Below are 18,753 nucleotides of genomic sequence, written 5' to 3'. Positions count from 1 at the left end.
TCTGACTTTAATACCATATATCAGGGGTCCCCCACCCCAGGGCCACAAACTAGTACCAGTCTACCGCCTGCTAGGAACCAAGCCACACGACAGGAAATGAGTGGTGGGTGAGCGAACATTACTGCCTGAGCTCCACCTCCTGTCAGATAAGCAGCAGCATTAGATTCTCAAAGGAGCAGCAACATTAGATTCTGAAAGGAGTGCAAACCCTATTGTGAACGGTGCATGCGAGAGAACTATGTTGCATGCTTCTTATGAGACTCTAAGTAATGCCTGATGATTTAAGGTAGAACAGTTTCATCCTGAAACCACTTCCCCCAGCCACCAGTCTGTGGAAAAATTGTCTTACACAAAACCAGTCCTTGGTTCCAAAAAGGCTGGGGACTGCTGGTGTACATGGTTGTTTAAAGAATGAGATAATGTATATAATGTGCTCAAAACAGAGCCTGATATGGAATAAGCATTCAACAAACATGAACTATTACCATCAATAGCTAGATGACGTCTTTGGTGCTTAATTACGGAGTAATCATTTAGGAGGATGGTTAAATGACATTTTGGTTCAGGATTTAAACTGCAGAAGAGTCAAAAGGTAGAATGGAAAGAAAACACTTTAGCATGAAATTGTATGGTTACATTTATAAACTGATTGTAAACTAAGTTACCTTAATGAGTAACATTAGTCCAAGAAGTTATAATGGCTATTTGGGATTAGGAGGTGGAATGACACTATAAATTTGAAATATTAAGCAACAATTATTTGTTGAGCATCTGCTATTTGTTAGCAGTGTTCTAGACAATAAAGATACAGGATGAACAAAACAAATACTCCAGCTCTTGTACAACTGCACATTGAAGGTGTAATAAAAATTAGGTGCCAAGGTTTCACCGGCTATGTCTGCATTTGAAAAAAAGGGGATAGAGACCAAGGTTGTCAAAGACAATTTAACAAACCATTATGCTTACAAAAATTTATGAGTCAAAGTCTACTGACCTCCTTCTACCAACTTGAAGATTAGTGATTTGATTCTTAAAAAAGTCAAACAAAACCCATTTATAAGTGACATCCAACTTTATTTTGTCTCATGAAGAGGAACATAAACATTTTGTTCACATTAAATTCAGAATCAAAAATCCCTATTTGATCACCTGCTTAGTTAGATAAAAATACACTTCACTTCTATATTATAGTCAGAGACAACTGAAGTCAGAGACAGCAGGAATTGGAAAAGACAGGAAGGAAAGCAGGAATTCAGAAGGAGAGAACAGAGACAGAAAAAGAAGGAAAAAAGAAAACATAGGGAACACCAGGAATGAAAAAGGGGAGAAGGGTAGAGGGAACAAGAACAAGAGCTAGAGCCACAACTGAGGGGAAAAGAGGAGGAAAGAGAGGAAGAAAGGAAGGAAAGAAGACAGAAGCGAGGAAAGACTCAGAAATTCCGATTAGTCTGAGGCAGTAACTTTTCCATGTTCAAGTTCAGCTATCTACTTTGGATATCAGTATCAGAGAGAGTCGTCATTGGTTGTTAAATATTAAGAAATTAAGAAGCCACCAAAATTACTCAGCCAAAAAGTTTCCCATTCTTATTACATATAAATACGACTTTAAGGAAACCATTTTGTTTTTCTCTGCATTCACGTTTTCCTTTGCTAATGCTATTTTTCCATTTGAAATATTTGTCCATCCTCACCCCACATTCATTCAACAATATTTAATAAATATTTATTGGGTAACTACTGTATACCAGGCACATGGGATTTTTTTTACATATATCTTAATGAAAAGTATAAGCTGTTTTAATAATACACAATAAAAACTGACTGTTTTAACAAAATATTCTACTAGATTTGAAGTGAAACAAATTTTTTCTTCTGCAGCTAACATTTTTCTCCACCTGATACCATAAGCATTAAAATTATCCTCATGAAAATAATGTCCTTTATTTGAGTTAAAAAAATCCTAGAATTTCCCCCCAAATATAGTAAGATTATCACTCCTATAGAAATCTTTGTCCTCCAGATCCTTTAAAGTGTGATTAATCTGTGATCACTCTAGCTGTTAGATATAACAGTTTGGCGTTTGCAGTAACTAGTCGCATAAGTTGAACAATAAAAGTTATTTCACTCAATTAAAATGGCATCCCAAAGACATCCTCAAGTGGGTAGTCACGTCTGGTGTTCAACCACAACATGACATCACAGGGGCAACAACGAATGATTTACAGGTCAGCAGCTTGACTTGGATTTATGTAACTCACTTCTGCAGAAATTTGCATGACTTCCGACAAACATCACGTGAAAGAGGAACTTACTATAAATATTAAAGTTAGAAATAAGTGAATGTCTGAGAAGGCATTAGAGAATAGTACTTGCTTTAAAAAGAATTGTGGAACTAACTGCACAGAGAAGTTCAAAATTGAATCTGCATGTAAATTTAGGTTAACATAATTATAAGTGCTAATGGAAACAGACAGAAACTTAGTATATATACTGATATTCCAATACAGTCAATTATGAAGAAAATATGTTCTACTAAGTTCACCTTAGATAACAGGGAATTATGGCACCTTAGGGTAACACAAGACTTTTTAAGTCACCTAGTCCATTTCTCCCACCAAAGCAAGACTTCTTGAGAGATGATTCAGACTCTGCGTGAATATGTCCAATGACAAAGCACTCACTTTCTCACAAATGCTCTTTTCCCACTGTGGGACAGCTGTAGTATTAGAATTAGAACTAGACCTCCCTTTAATTCCTAGCAATCCTTTGACAAAGAAGAAGACTATCTATGTGACAGTGAGCTCCACAAGGAAAGGTGCCAATCCATCTTGCGTACTGCTGTGGTCCCAGTGTCTAGCACAAGGTGTGGGACATTGTAAAGGAGCCATAAAACATGACTGCCTGACCAGGGACAGTCTCATGCCTGTAATCCCAGCAGTTTGGGAGGCTCAGTGTGTGGATCACTTGAGGTCAGGAGTTTGAAACCAGCCTGGCCAACATGGTGAAACCCCGTCTATACTAAAAACACGAAAACTAGCCAGGCATGGTGGTGCACACCTGTAATTCTAGCTACTTGGGAGGCTAAGTCAGGAGAATCGCTTGAACCTGGGAGGCAGCGGTTGCAGTGAGCCAAGATCGTGCCACCGCACTCCAGCCTAGGTAAAAGAGTGAGGCTGCATCTCAAAAAAAGAAGGCCAGGCACAGTGGCTCACACCTGTAATCCCAGCACTTTGAGAGGCCAAGGTAGGTGAACCATGAGGTCAAGAGTTCGAGACCAGCCTGGCCAATAGTAGAAACCCCGTCTCTACTAAAAATACAAAAAATTAGCAGGGCATAGTGGCAGGTGCCTATAATCCTAGCTACTCAGGAGGCTGAGGCAGGAGAATTGATTGAACCCAGAGGCAGAGAGGTTGCAGTGAGCTGAGACTGTGCCACTGCACTCCCAGCCCAGGCAACAGAATGAGACTCCATCTCAAAAAAAAAGAGACTGCCCTACAGAAGTCAGTCATCAACCCCATTCATTCATCCTTAGGGCAGTGGTCCTCTAATTCTGGGATGAAGGAAGTTTTCTTGTCTCTTACACCCACTGTGGATTGCTATAAAATGCAAAATCGTGTGCTTCAATATCATAACAATATTCAAGTTTTAAAGGCTTACTCTCAAATCCATCCTTAGCGTGTGCCATGTCTGTAACTAACACTTGTGGGTTAGCAGCAACCCATGGACCACACTTTGAGCATCAATTTCTGCTTCAGAGCACTGTCCACACCTGCCTTTCTCTTCACTCTTACAGGCTGTCCTCATGGTTCGTCTGGATTTTGCAGCAGTCTCCTGACTGCTTTCCCTGCATGCTACTGCCAAACCAATCTTCTGATTCAATCATCTCACCCCTCTTCTTGCGATCTGGAATCTCCCAGCTCCTTATGAGATAAAGCCCACACTCCTCCTGCATTCCAGACGCTTTATCATCTCGCCTAAAATCTACACTTCCAACCATGTTTCTCACTACTCACATCCACGCACTCTCCACTTGGCAAACCTTCCCCTAACTCAATGTTTATTTGCTATTCCAGGCTTTCTTATATTGGACATTCTTTTCTCTTTTAGCTACCTCAAACCAGGAACTTTTTTTTTTTTTAATTTGAGGTAAAATTCACAATCTAAAGTATATTTATAAAGTGTACAATCCAGTGGTATTTGGTAATTCTTAAAGTTGTGCAATCATCACCTCTGTGTAGTTCCAAAACATTTTCATCACCTCCAAAGGAAATCCTGTACCCATTAAGCAGTCATGCCCCCTTTCCTTTCTCTCCTGCTCCTGGCAACTCAATCTGCTTCCTATCTCTATGGAAGTACCTACTTGGGATATTTTGTACACATGGAATCATCCTTTAATTCCCTTCTTGTTTCTTTTTCTGAATTGTTTTTAGTATTTTTTGTGAAGCTCTCCTGTCAATTCCTGAACTTCTGAAGTCTAGTTCAATTCCAATCTTCTCTACAAGGCTTTACCCTTGCTGTCCCTCCACTCCACACCGACCTTAGCCTTCTCTGAATTTCCATAGCATTTGTTTTCTGCCTTTATTTATTTTAGCCCTTAATCACATACTGCTGTGAATTGCTAGTTACCTATTTCAACATTACCCCTTCTTGGCTCACATAGATGATAAGCTCCAAGCCACAGAAGCTGTGGTGTCTCCCTTTAGGCCTAGAACCGACTTGAAAACATGTGTAATTCTTTGTGTCTGGCAATATGTGAAGGAATAATAAATCAAGAAAACTGAAGTCTAGATGATGAATAACAGAAAGCCTCAAACCTGTTTCAGTTCTTTATCCTTCCTTATATTCTCTTGGTGAGAGAAGCATCTACTTGTGTCTAGCAGGGCACTTCTTTGCCCTAGTATCTGAACAGGTGTGGTGGCAGGAGGAGAATGGCAGGTTGCCCAAGGGTGGAGACTGTGGAAGTTCCTTGTATTGATCTTTAGTGAGCAGACTCCTACCTTCATTCTACACCCACAGATGAAGGCCTACCAAGAAGAGTGGGTGTCCAGAGATGTCACAAGGTCCATCTATTTGCTTTGCTTGTATATGTAAAGCAGTTTCTTTGTCTGGCATTTTGAAGCTGCTCATAAACACATATCTACCTTGTAAAAGGAGATTAACTGTTAAATAATTGTGATAAGAAGACTTGGGATTCATATACAAACTAGCTGAGCAACTGTATTAAATTATATATTACAAACAAATGAGTAGGCCAAAACTTGATAGTGTTTTATATAACATTTAACGAAGTTTAAGAAGGGAACCAGTTTTTTTATTTATTTTATTTATTTATTTATTTATTTATTTATTTATTTATTTTTGAGACCAAGTTTCGCTCTCGTTACCCAGGCTGGAGTGCAATGGCGCGATCTCGGCTCACCACAACCTCCGCCTCCTGGGTTCAGGCAATTCTCCTGCCTCAGCCTCCCGAGTAGCTGGGATTACAGGCACGCGCCACCATGCCCAGCTAATTTTTTGTGTTTTTAGTAGAGACGGGGTTTCACCATGTTGACCAGGATGGTCTCGATCTCTTGACCTCGTGATCCACCTGCCTCGGCCTCCCAACGTGCTGGGATTACAGGCGTGAGCCACCGCACCCGGCCTAGAAGGGAACCAGTTTTATTTTATGTGTGAGTAGTAAGTCTGAGTAACATTTTGTATTGGGCATTATTGTAAACTTTTCTCCAACTGTGGTACTAAGTAAAATTTGTTACAGTTGCCATTGAAAGCCTCCAAGCAAGAATGCAAAACAGTGCCCTGGCCCTTAGGCCTTTAAAAAACCTGTTCTTCTGACCTGAACAACTATAAGGTCCAACACAGAATGCTGAAGTCTATAATTAACATTTTCTCCTTTCATAGCCCATTTTGCCTGCTTCAGAATAACAAAATGGAAATAGAAATTTCTCCTGCCATTAGTTTCTATCATAATGTATCATAAAAACGATACATAAAATAGGAATTAATATTTTTAAGAGTAGTTTAGGAAATTAAGTAAGATTGTGGAGAATCCCATATAAGTGATATTGAGAAAGCACACACTTGTCCTCAAAATAAAATCAGGTTGAAAAGTATTAATAAAGTATGTATAGTGTACCCAGTTCTCTGTGCCGCTGGCTGGGAATTAGGGAAAGTAAACAGTGCACAGTAAGGTAAAAAGAATGAGAACTACGATACACATTCTTATCCTTTAGGAGCTAACAATTTTGCTTGGTACACAAAATTTTCCCATGAAAATTATAAGACATGACAGCAGATGATCAGCAAATATATGTAACACAGAATATGGGATATTTCAGAGTAGATCTGCGTTCCAATTATGTTTTACTTAGGCTGATAATATTAGTTTGCATTTCTGAATTAAAAAGCTGGTTTTGTCTCCTTTGAGAATGAAAAAAAAACTGAGATGAAGGTAAATATTTCATATACAAGTAATATGACAAAGAAAGTCAACCTGACATTTAAAAATTCAACGTTCATGATAAAAACAAATTAATTGTGAGTGTATCGTGCTTGGTTAGGATCAAAGATCATACAGCAGGCTAAGTCGAATACACAGCATGAACTGCATGAATGGCTTAAAGACACAACCATGGCAATACGCTGTGTTCAATCACTTAGTCATTTTCTCAGCTTTTATTGAGCTATGGTAATTTGTGTGCCCAGTACAGGATACTGATTCATCTACCCCGCATGGTATAGTCTTAAGACATAAAGCTATGTCTCACCATTTTATAAGGTCATGTTTATAGGTGGGCAGGTTTAGTGGGTGGTCAGTTGGTAAATGTTTATAGCACCAAATAAATAAACTGTGGTGAAGTTTGCAAAATTTGAAGGTTTTGGTACCATCTGTATTGAGTTACACTGTAACATTTCATGGTCCTATATATATGAAAGAATTAATTCTATTTAACTTTGTATAAAGTCCATCAAAATTGATTTTCCCTATCAAATTTTTCCCCAAAAAAATCATGTGGTTCAGAATTTGTTTCTAAGTGGGCAATATGATATTTTCAGTTAATTTAAAACAGAACTAAAATAGTAAACAATTTGTGAATACAGAAATTGAAAATAGCTATAATAAGTAATTTGATCAAAATAATTTGGTTGTTTAAAAAAAGATCTGGGTCTTCTTTTACTCAGATACTATATTCTCAGCTTGTAAAAGTTTATAATGGCCTTTTAAAGAGAAAGTAGCCAACTTTATCTCCCAAGAAAAAGTTTTCTGATGTTAATGGGATATTCTCCAGGAACTTTGTTTTTCATATTATTAGGGGTAACAAATTTTTTTTAATTAATTCATTTATTTAGAAATTAAATCCACTTGGACAGTTAACCACTTAAATATACTATGAAAACATTATAAAAATAAAGAATTCTTCTTCAAAGTGAATAATCCTCTTGTCATTTGGATTTTCAAGAATAGTAATAACTTATTAGCAAAGGATGCATTCTTACCTCCTTTGAAATAACTTTATTACTGAGACAGAAATAAATTATAAACATATTATGCATAACATACAATATATAATACATACAATATAACCTAAGATAATGGGATAGTAAGAGAGCTAGGAAAAAATATTCAAGGTCACAGATTTTCTTCCCCATACCTACACCAAACTCAGAGATAGCCATTTGAGTCCACGGTGCCTAGCAATGCCATCTAGTTACAAGGCAAAGGGCCCATTCACCTCCTCTCAGTCACTGTCATTCCCACTGAAAAATGTTCTCGTTAAATCTAGATAACAATAATCGTAAACTCAAGGAGGAATGGAATTTGTCTGTTCGTTGCTTTATCCTCCTTATCTGAAACAGCTCTTGGCGCAAAGTAGGGACTCAATAGACATTTGTTGAATAAATCTTCATTTAAAACAACCTTCAGGCTGGGCGCGTGGCTCATGCCTGTAATCCCAATACATTGGGAGGCAGAGGCCACAGAGGACTGCTTGGGCCTAGGAGTCCAAGATCAGCCTGGCAATAGAGCTAACCTGTTTCTACAAAAAATATAAAAGTTACTTGGGTGCAGTGGCTCACGCCTGTAGTCCCAGCTACTCGGGAGGCTGAGGTGGGAGGATCACTTAAGCCCAGGAAGTCGAGGCTTCAGTGAGCCGTGATGATGCCACTGCACTCCAGCCTGGGTAACAGAGTGAGACCCTGTCTCAATCAATCAATCAATCAATCAAATAAACACAAAAATACAAAAATAAAAATAAAAATGCATCAGTCTCAGTAGATCTATTCTCTAAAGGCATCATCACATGGAGTTTGTTTTATTCATAAACAAATTCTAAGACCCATAATCTAAATAGCTGAAGTTTTTCCTGGCTTATCATTACGGATGAAATCATCCCAAACTGGGGAGGCATACAGAAGAAATATTTAATAACATTGATATGAAATTTCTAAAAAGCTTTTAAAACTTAAAGATTATTCTATGACATGCTGCAAGTTTCACAAAAGAAGTCCCAAAGAAAGTGATGAGAAAAATGTAATCTGTAACCGATGTCAAAGGCAAAACCACTTAACTTTCTCCTCTGGAATTTCTAGAACAATGCAACAGAAAAGATGAAAAAAGAATTCATTCAAAGGGTATTACTGTGTGTGTGTGTGTGTGTGTGTGTGCATAAATATATACACTTTTCACAATGTTCACACGGATTCTGGGAAACCTCTACTCACTTGCCATTTTACATTTATTTTTATTTTTTAAATTGTTACCACAAATTGTATCAAGGGCTCATAATGACCATTTGTATCAGAAGGTTACCTTTTCATGAGTCTGCTTCAGCTGCTATTTATGATAATAAGTGCAACATTCTGTCAGGAGCTAGAAAACGGGGTAACTCTATCATGAGGTCATTCAATTTCAGAAAAAATGAATATAATAGGAAAAAATCCAGAGAGATGGGCTTTAAAAGAAGGTAACACTGGAAGTGACTTTTTAAAAGCTCTATTTGCCAGTATGTACTAAAGATCAAGTAGATAGTGGACCCAAACAAATCAACAAAGTTAAATTTAAAAAAATAAACAAAATTTTAAAAAATAGTATGGCTGAGAACATTAAGAGGCCATGGCAGAGATGGGTTTCTTTCTCCATGCCAAACAGAGACTAGGCAAATAAAAAGTACAGGGAAGTCCAATATGTGAAATAAAATTTAGTATGAAATAAATTTTAGGTATAATAGAAAAAAAAATCATGTACTGCCTTGATCTTTACTGATCAGAATCATAGACACAACAAAAAGAAAAAAAAAAGCTATCATTGTATGCTTTTAATTACAGAAGTAATTTTATATTACTGAATAAACTTTGGGAGAGAGAAAAATATAAAAACAAATAAAAAGGCCTCCACATCTCACTACTTTAATATAACTACTATCACATTTGTATAGTCTCCTCCAGACTCATTCTCATACATACATTTTTGTAAGGTTCCAATCAATCAATTTCTTATTCTACCTTTTTAATACAATATTTTTCAGGATTGCAAGTAGTTTCTAAATTGTCATTATAATTGTATAATATTTTACCTATTGATTATGCCATAATTTACTTAACAATTTCCCTACTGTTGAATATTTAAGTTACTCCCAAATACCGGTTCTTATAACAATGCTTTTATGAAACTCTTTGTGTGTATGGTTTTCCTATATCCTCCAGCCCTTTGGAAAAAGTCCCAAAAGTGGGAGTATAGTATCAGAATGTGAAAATATTGCCCAATGCCTTCTAAGTGGCCTGAACTAAATCTTATGACATCATGTATATGAGTACAAATCTCTTCAATCCTTGAAATTATAGAATTTTAAAATTAAAAAAAAACTATCATCAACAATCACTAGGAAGGGAATATTTTCTACTAGCATTAAACTGGAATTGAGGTTTAAAAAACCATATCTTGTAAATCTGTTTAACATAAACCAGTCCTCTAGGGCCGATCATCCTCTGTGATTTTATAAAATCCAGTCTTTGAAGTTGTAGTCTTTGACGCGAAGACTCAGGATTCCTAAGCAGCCATGCTAAGCTAAAAAGAACCAGTGTTGCAAGGTCTAATTAGTGAGCCAGCTAGCCTCTCTTGACAAAAGCTTATTGACACCACTGAGCTTTTCTAAGTAATAAATGATAAGCCAGTGGGGGTAGTTTTATAGGATGGCTCCAAGAGATTCTATGAATGTAGAGAGATAGGGCAAAGCACTAACTATAAGCAAGGGTAAGGCCTACTAGAAATCATTCAAAGCACATTGACAAATGGGCCCTACACTATCAGGTGAGGTGCAAGAATCATCTTGGACCAAGAGTTCCCAAACAGCATATAAAGCAGCGTCCCTAAAACACAGATTGCTAGGCCCACCCCAGGTCTGGGATTGGACATGTAGTCCAAGAAACTGCATTTCTAACAAGCTGCCAGAGGATACTGATAATGCCAGGACCACATTTTAAGAACCACCGCCTTGGACTAGTTTTTTTTTCTCTTTTTGGGTTTTTTTCTTTTTTTTTGAGACAGAGTCTTGCTCTGTCGCCCAGGATAGAGTGTGGTACTACCAGGCTCTTCTCGGCTCACTGCAACCTCTGCCTCCTGGGTTCAAGCGATTCTCCTGTCTCAGCCACCCGAGTAGCTGGGATTACAGGCATGTGCCACCATGTCTGGCTAATATTTGCATTTTTAGTAGAGACAGGGTTCTGCCATGTTCGTCAGGCTGGTCTCGAACTCCTGGCTTCAAGTGATCCGCCTGCCTTGGCCTCCCAAAGTGCTGGGATTACAGGCATGAGCCATCATGACCGGCTCTTTATTCATTTTAAAACATCTGAGTGCCTACTAAGCATTGTGCTATATGCTAGAGATAGCAAGATGAAGAGAATCCAGTCAGTACTGGCATTCAAGAAACTGATAGCTAGAGTTTTCCAGATATCAAACTGCTCTCGTCCTAAAAGTCACCAAATTTGAGCCTTCTTGGCCGGGCACGGTGGCTCATGTCTGTAATCCCAGCACTTTGGGAGGCCGAGGCAGGTGGATTACCTGAGGTCAGGAGTTCAAGACCAGCCTGGCCAACATGGTGAATCCCTATCTCTAATAAAAATACAAAATTAGCTGGCCATGGTAGTGGGTGCCTGTAATCCCAGCTACTCGAGAGGCTGAGGCAGGAGAATCGCTTGAATCTAGGAGGGGGATGCTGCAGTAAGCCAAGATGGCACCATTGCACTCCAGCCTGGGCAACAAGAGTAAAACTCCAACTCAAAAAAAATTTTTTTTAACCTCCTTGAAAACAAAGTTTAAAAATACATTATATTGCTTTTAAATAAAATCAGGATGCTTCTAATCAGTTCCAAATTCTTTGGGAAAACATGTAGTAATCCTACATTGCCAAATGCCTGGGTATTTTCCTCACTCTTCTACATTATACTGACAAATGTAAATGCTTTTTGAAGTTTCTACTTCATTTATATTGACATTATTCTTATGTTTGTTCTACTTTTAGACTTTATCCACCATATAAAATAGAATAAAGAATTTATATAGGTGCATTTCTAGATGCAGTCAAAAGTTTGCTTACACAGGTAATTATCAACTGACAAAAAAGAGTAACAGTAAGGAAGACTTTGGATTCTCTGTTTTAGATTCATAGACTTTATCAAGACTTTGTAAAAAATGCATGATGAGTAAGCAATGTGATTAGTCACCAGGCACGAGGGTAGCCCATACCTAACTGCTAAATACCACCTATTGGCTGAGGCACAGAATTATGACCTTGCTTTTGAGGTGGCTACTAGGTTTCTGTTTGTTTCTAACAGAGATGAACTGGCTTGCCATACTATTTTCAGCAAAAATAAAATTAAGCATGTATGACATTTTATGATCTGTGGATCTACCAAAGAATTAAGCATTATTTATACCACTTCGGCACATTATTTTCTGAAATGATTGAAAAGTTCCTCTCATTTCAATCTGAAGCTACTTTTAAAGCCTGGAAGAGCTGACTCATGAAGAGACCACATAATCTGTTTAACATCACAGAGGAAATGCAAGTTATAATGAAGTGGAAATATTCAGATGTTTAATTACATTAAGATACTACTAGCTCCTAACTTGAACTGTGATAACATTTCTTAGGTTAATTGATGTTTCAGAACAACTGTTTTAGGTCAAAAACTGGTTCAAGGAAGATCTGAGACTTGTCTTGACTAAGAGGAAAAAATGATGGGTAAATAGATCTTTTCCTATCACTGCTACTCCAAATGGTTATTTTCCTATTTTGTTTCACAGTATCTGGCTTATGAGGGAACTGAGACATGCATTAATTTTATTTTTCCCTCTCCTAACCCCCTCCTTCAAATTCCAAAAATGTTTCCTACTCCTTAAAGGCTTTGTTTTCAGGTAATAAGGAAACAAGGCACTAGCCTTTCAAATTTTTGCTGATAGTGGTTTAGTGAACTAATCCTGCTAGGAACTTTGGCATTTTAAAAGTAGACTCCAAACTTTCAAATGACAAAGACATTTTAAGAAGTGAATGACAGCCAGAGGGGTGTGGTCAAGGTTAGGAAGTTCCTTCCAGAACTCCATCATTGCACTTGAACAGTTTGACAGTTACGTCTCCCCACTGCCCTCATTATAAAGGAAAACTTATTCCTTAAACATACAGGATGAGAAAGTAACCTCTTTCCATTCCCTTTCCCAGATTATCTCCTTTAGCATACAGCCAGAGAGAATAACACTGCTAAATAGCAAACTGAGATGTCTTATGATGTCACCAAGAAACAGGGTAAATTCTTAGAAACCAACCTTACATTTTAAGAGTATACACAGTAATCATGCAACCTGCTGATTGTGGGAGTTGAGCACACACAGATCTGCTACACTCCTAACTCAGGGTATTTCCCTATTTCTCTACCTCCCTCATATCTACCTTCTCCCTATCGGTGGCAAATTGTGAAGGACTTCTCACCCCACATTTATGCTAATCTGAACTCTCTCAGAAGGTCAGATAATTTGTCTCAATACTTCTTACCCACACATTATAATTCTCCCAGATGAGTCCACAAATTAAAGTGATTTTTTAAAATAGTGACATAGTTAAAACCATGCAATACATTTATTCTCTAAAATCAATGAAGTGGAATAAAAATGCTTCCTAAACAGATACTGAATCCAACTGAACTGAACTTACTCGACCTAGTTTAAATCCCGACTGGAAGGTTTAAAATCTCTACATAATGGATTCGATTCCAATTGATTCCCTTATATATAAAAAAATCGCAGTAGGAAAAAAAATTCATGGCACTGGCTCACAAAAGATTTTCAAGTTGAGAACAGCCTGGCTACTGGAACAGTTGAAGGTACAGCAATGCCTCTGAAAAAGCCTAGACTGTAGGATTAAGGCAGTGGAAGGTAACACGGCTCCCCATACCCCGAAGGGGACAGTCAGCCCTAATACACGCACCAGCTTGAGCCTTTCTTTGTCTTCGCCTCTGCATCCTTTTAGTGAAGTCCCTACTTGGACTTTGGAGCTCCACACTGCAGCAGGCAGAGCGGTTTGCCAGGCCACTGTGCAGTTTGAGGCCGGGGAGGGTAGAAGAAGTCCTCCCCAACAATCCTCAGCCCCCGGTCTTAAGCACACAAGCCTCTGCACCCCGTCACTCCGTGTGCCGTTACCGGTCTCTTCCCATCATTCAGGCACTGCTCCAGAGGTCTCCTATTTGACATACGCAGTCCAGGTCCCTTACTTTCCTAAGCAGGAACACTTCACAATAATATGAATCAACAATTCACATGAAGAATTTAAAATGTATTATTTGGATGGTGCACAATTAATATGTTTTTCCACTTACTCTCTACTAGTAAACAGGTGGGTTATTAGGAAGCATCTGAACTTTTCAAGCCACCAAAACACTATTTTTTGGTGAGTGCTTGCTGAAAAAGACCCATTTTTAATGACAAGCACAAGTTACGATTTAGTCTTTTAAGTTCTGACTTTAAACTGTCTTCTGATTGATGGATCCTAGGCCTCAATATAAAACAAACTTGCTCCTGGGAAATATTCGTTTAAGAATTCACAAGGTGTACCATAAAAATACAAAAAGACTAGAGCTTCATCAAATAAAAGCACGCAATCAGTGTCTTCCAGATGCATCGGATGTACAATATTAATATAAGAGGGTCTATACAGGACTCACAAAGCTGTAATAAAAATAATTACTATGCCAATTTTTGTCCTAAGTCATCAAGGAATGGAAAATACAATTTTAAATTGAATGATAATAAAATATTCCCAGAAACAGTTTATAAATTGATCACCACATGAGAAATATTATCTTCAATTTTAACAATAATCTCAAAGTTACTGAGGTTTGAACTAGGGTGAACTATTAACATTAGTAAAAGAATTAGCTATGACATAGATATCCATGAAGATTCTCTAGAATATCAGCTCAATAAAATTCAGGGTCACGGTCATATCATTGAAGACACATGGGTTTATTCATATAGCCTTAAAATCATACCAAAAAAGCAAGCAATAGTAACTGCAGCACTTTCCCCATTTCAAAGATGACGAAATTGAGTCAGAAAGGATACGGAACTTGCCCCAGCTATGATAATTGAAACAGTTGAAAATGTAAACAATCCTACTCTTAAACTCTCAGTATTAAAACATTGATGTGTACTTACTGTTGAAGAGAAATATTAAAAATATGTAAATCTGTTTTTTTTAAATTATAAAATAATTTAAACATACACTATTATTGGTGATATATATTATTTAAACATCTACAAAAGTTTTCTTCAAAACGTGGCCTATTGTATTTGAAAAGATTTCCTTCCAAGAACCTACTGTAAATGCATTAAAATTTAAAACATGACATTTCAGTTAAATAACAGCTTTAAAACATATACTGTATAACTCCCCCAACTACCTCTGTATTGTGAGAAAACGCAAACAGTAAATAAGAACTTCCAGGAAGATTTCAAATATCTTAAATCTATATTTTTGATCTAGAATGCTATGAAACTAATTGAAGTTGATACGCTGGGGATATCTACACTTGCAAGATGGTTGTTCACAACTCTTACTATTCTTTTGTGGAGTCAAATTAGATCAGTTTCAAAGAAACTTTGTACACAATTAAAATCACTGCGCTTTTTGTTCCTTTTGGATGTTGAGAGAGAGTAAGCAATAGTGAACATGGAGGTCTACTAGGAAAAATAAGAAAAGCAAGTGAGAAATTCAGATGTGGGAGGCACATATGTTTACGCTCACAGACTAGTAACTTAACCAAGTTTTCTCTATTAGTGAGTTTTTAAAAATCCTCTACAGCTAATATTTATTTAGTGAAATCCTATGAGACCAAAAACTTCCTCATTTGCCATACCTAATGACACATTGTACTTCCAAGTCCAAATGACAATGAATCCAGCAGAAAGATACCCACAATTAGAATGATCAACTCTGTCCTACGCATTGGGAATATATAGAGGCCAGGAAAGAAGCAAAAGTGCGGGCCAGAATGTGTAAAACATTCAGAAAATATCATTTAACATATATTCCCACTTCATGAAAGCCTCTTATCTATAACTATTTCATAATCTGAAAACTAAATGAAATGTATTAATACTTGTATATGTTCCACAGTAGTGCCTTTTACACAGCTTTCACAAATATAATTATCTTGATAATTAAGGTTAGTGGCAAACATCCTTATTGTCATTTACAGAAGAGAGAAAATAAGCATTTGTTTATATTTATATAACACTGATTAAAAACAATTCGCTATGGCCATTAGTAATCCATTTCTAATTCATATTCTTCATGTCACACTTTTTTCCTATATATATTTTAAATTTCATAGGAATTTAGAAATTAATATTGCAATTTTTGAAGCATAATCTAGAAGTCTTTTAAAAGTAGTTCTGAAACATACGAAAAAATGAACATTTAGGAAACTAGTCCCTTCAAAGAAAATATTATATTTTATCACTAGAAATAGCAATTGCAAAAATATTTTCAAAGCGCTTAAGTTCAATAAAGAATATGATGCTGGTGGGCATTTCAGTTTTAATTTTAAAAAGAGATCATATTCTTTTTAATGTAAAGGAACCAGAAAACAACATCTAAAAGTCTTCAGCCTGGGATTCTACAAACCTTCACTCCTCACTGATGTCATAGTTTTACAGCAGGTCTTGTTTAAGAATTAGAAACAAACTTGTAAATATGAAAAAGTTTTTAATTTTTTAAAAAAAGCATCATTAGTGTTTTTTTTTCTTCAGGTGAGTTTTAAAAGATTGAGATGGCCACCAGTTGATTTAAAGATCTTTTAATTTACGACACAATTATCAGCAAGTTAACTATCAAATATCATGTAATTTAATCAGGGAGAAAAATTATGTGAAGTACACAAGAAGACAAAAATGGATAGTTTTGTAACACACTTCACTTTTGGGCTAATGAAACATTAGCTTTAAAATTTCGTATATTAAAGTGAATATTATGGTTCTTTAGAATTTGATTCTAAAGTGAATCTGACTGAAAATATGCTACACAAAAATTACTTTAACACTTGAACAGCATGCTGTGATATATTACTCCAAATGCTAACTGGTAGCATCTATGAGTGTTTTCTGTCAAACTTCCCTAAGAGTGAAAGGTATTTAAGAGAAAAGCCACAAAGAATGTCTATGCCAGTCCCTATACCAGAAAGGTTTTCTAAATCATCTAGCACCATCAGTTGGTTCTGTTCTCAGTCAGCAATCTATCACTTAGTTACAAACAGAAAGGCTGCATAAAACACCTGAAACCTGTCGAAGATTTGCCCAGGTCCTTTTAAAGAGTAAGTTATTCATTGTTCTCCAGTTAACAATTTGTCTCATGAATGATGGAAACAGTTGGGGTTAAAATAGTGTACTTCAAAATCAGAGTTTTTCCAGGAATAGGTATCATACAACTCAGTTTGTCATTCTGTCTGGTTTTATATCCAAAAGATAATTCACACAAATAAATTTTACATTTTGTCCTTAATCTTGCAAGGAAAAGAAGAAAAACGTTAGTTTCTTCATGACAGACGACTATTTTTAACTTCATTTCTTTTATAATAATGACACTACTTTTACAACCGTTAGCCTAAGACCCAAGTGAACTGGATTCTTCTTAGAAAACAAGAGCACTGCAAAATAGTAATGATAAAAGAATAATAATTTTGCAAATTTCGGATTTATCACTAACACATGCCAACAAAATGCAGTGACAGGGAGCCGACTCACCTAAGTAATGGGAATTAAGGAGAATTCAGAAATGCCGCCTTCTGGTCACCAGCAGAGGTAAAGGTCCCTTCCTTACCTACCACTGACCTTATATAAAAGCTGCAGCTCGGTTACTCCCCGTTTCCGACTCCTTACCTTAGGCTCCGCCCCAAACACCAAGGCGTGAAGTACCACGACTACACACCCACCGTCCACCAACACCGAGGGACCTGAGATTTATGTTACCCTCTGCTGCCTCTACTTCCCTTAGGCTCCCAAGAGCAGTGGTCAGCGACTGGCACGTGCAGGAGCCCACAACGCAGGGACTTCGTCTAACTCCACGGGTGCGGCTGCCGGTCGGGGCTGTGCGCTCCATCCGCGGCCGCACGGAGGAACCCCAGTCCCGGTCCCCAGCCCCCCCGTCGGGCGCAGGGCCAGCACCGCGCGTCAGCGCACCAAGGCTGGCTAGCCCCAAGCGCGCCCCTCGCTGAACGGCCCCGCGGTCTCCACGCGGCTGTGGCCCCTGGGCTCTGGAGAGCGAACGGGATCTCCCCGTCAGCAGGGGCGCCTCGCGGCCTCGGTACGGACGCTCGCGGATCTGCGCTTCTCCGAGTCCGGACACTCAGCCCCAAAGTTCTCCGGAGCTGCTCCCGACGTCTGCGCACCTCCGCCGGGGACGCGGAGGACCCTGTGCCCCCGGCTCCGCGCCCACCTGGCGCTCTCCCGAGGAGGACTGTCCGGGAAGCCGGGACTCAACTCGAGTCGGCACCGGCCGCGGCTCCCTGTCTCCGCGCCTCGCGCGCTGCCCGCGCCCTCCGCCCCCGGTGCGCGCGCCAGTGGGCGCGACCCTCTCAGCCCGGGTCCTCTTCACCCGGCGACCCGCGACCCGTCAGTCCGGGTCCTCCCGGACCTTGACCCCGCCTCAGCCTCGGACCCCTCAGCAGAGACCCCTTCTCCCCAGCCCTCATCCGTCGGGGACCTAGTCAGTTCCGTTCCCTCTGACTCGGCCCCGGCCCTTCGCGCGCCCCCTCCCTGAGCGTCCCCAGTCCCGCCAGCAGCGGGTCCCGAGAGTCGCGGGCACCCGGACTCTGACCTGCGGCCGCGGCGGCGTGGCGCCTCTCTCCGGTGTCTGCGCAGCCGATCCGAGCGCCCCACGCAGCGGCTGCGGCTCGGGCTCGGGCTCCGAGTGCGGTGGGCCCCGCCTGCCCGCGGCCGGGCCGGGCCGAGCCGGGGCCGGGAGCTGGGGGCGGGCTCCGGGCGGGGGCGGGGGCGGGGGCGGGGGCGCGCGGCGCAGAGGGAGCAGCCCGGGCTCGGCCGCCGCAGGCACACAGTAGGGCCCGCGGCGGGAGCCACCGACTTTCCGGCGTCCACTCTGTGCCCCGCGCCAGCTACCTGGTGTCGTTTGCTCCTCGCCAGCACCGCTGGGAGGCAGCCCAGAAAGGGACCCATTTCCGAGGAGGGACCCGAAACTTAGGGGGATGCCCCGGGCC

At 39.4% G+C, this 18,753-nt stretch overlaps 1 protein-coding gene across 5 annotated transcripts in view; it reads right to left on the bottom strand.

Moving 5' to 3' along the window:
* The window catches only part of PPARG (peroxisome proliferator activated receptor gamma), a 143,530-nt gene extending 125,067 nt beyond the window's left edge, over window positions 1-18,463 (bottom strand). For 3 of the 5 annotated variants that reach the window (XM_078351668.1, XM_002758641.4, XM_008982164.3), the window contains exon 1: window positions 18,357-18,463. The gene's annotated coding sequence lies outside the window, so the exon portion shown is untranslated. Of the gene's footprint in view, window positions 1-17,284 lie in introns of all 5 variants that reach the window. The other 2 variants (XM_054245945.2, XM_008982163.5) reach the window with 1 other exon arrangement.
* Window positions 18,464-18,753: the final 290 nt, after the last annotated feature.

Source organism: Callithrix jacchus, chromosome 15, assembly GCF_049354715.1.
Source record: "Callithrix jacchus isolate 240 chromosome 15, calJac240_pri, whole genome shotgun sequence".
Lineage (NCBI taxonomy): Eukaryota > Metazoa > Chordata > Mammalia > Primates > Cebidae > Callithrix > Callithrix jacchus.
Note: the sequence above shows the minus strand (reverse complement) of the source record. Positions and strands in the feature narration are given on the sequence as shown.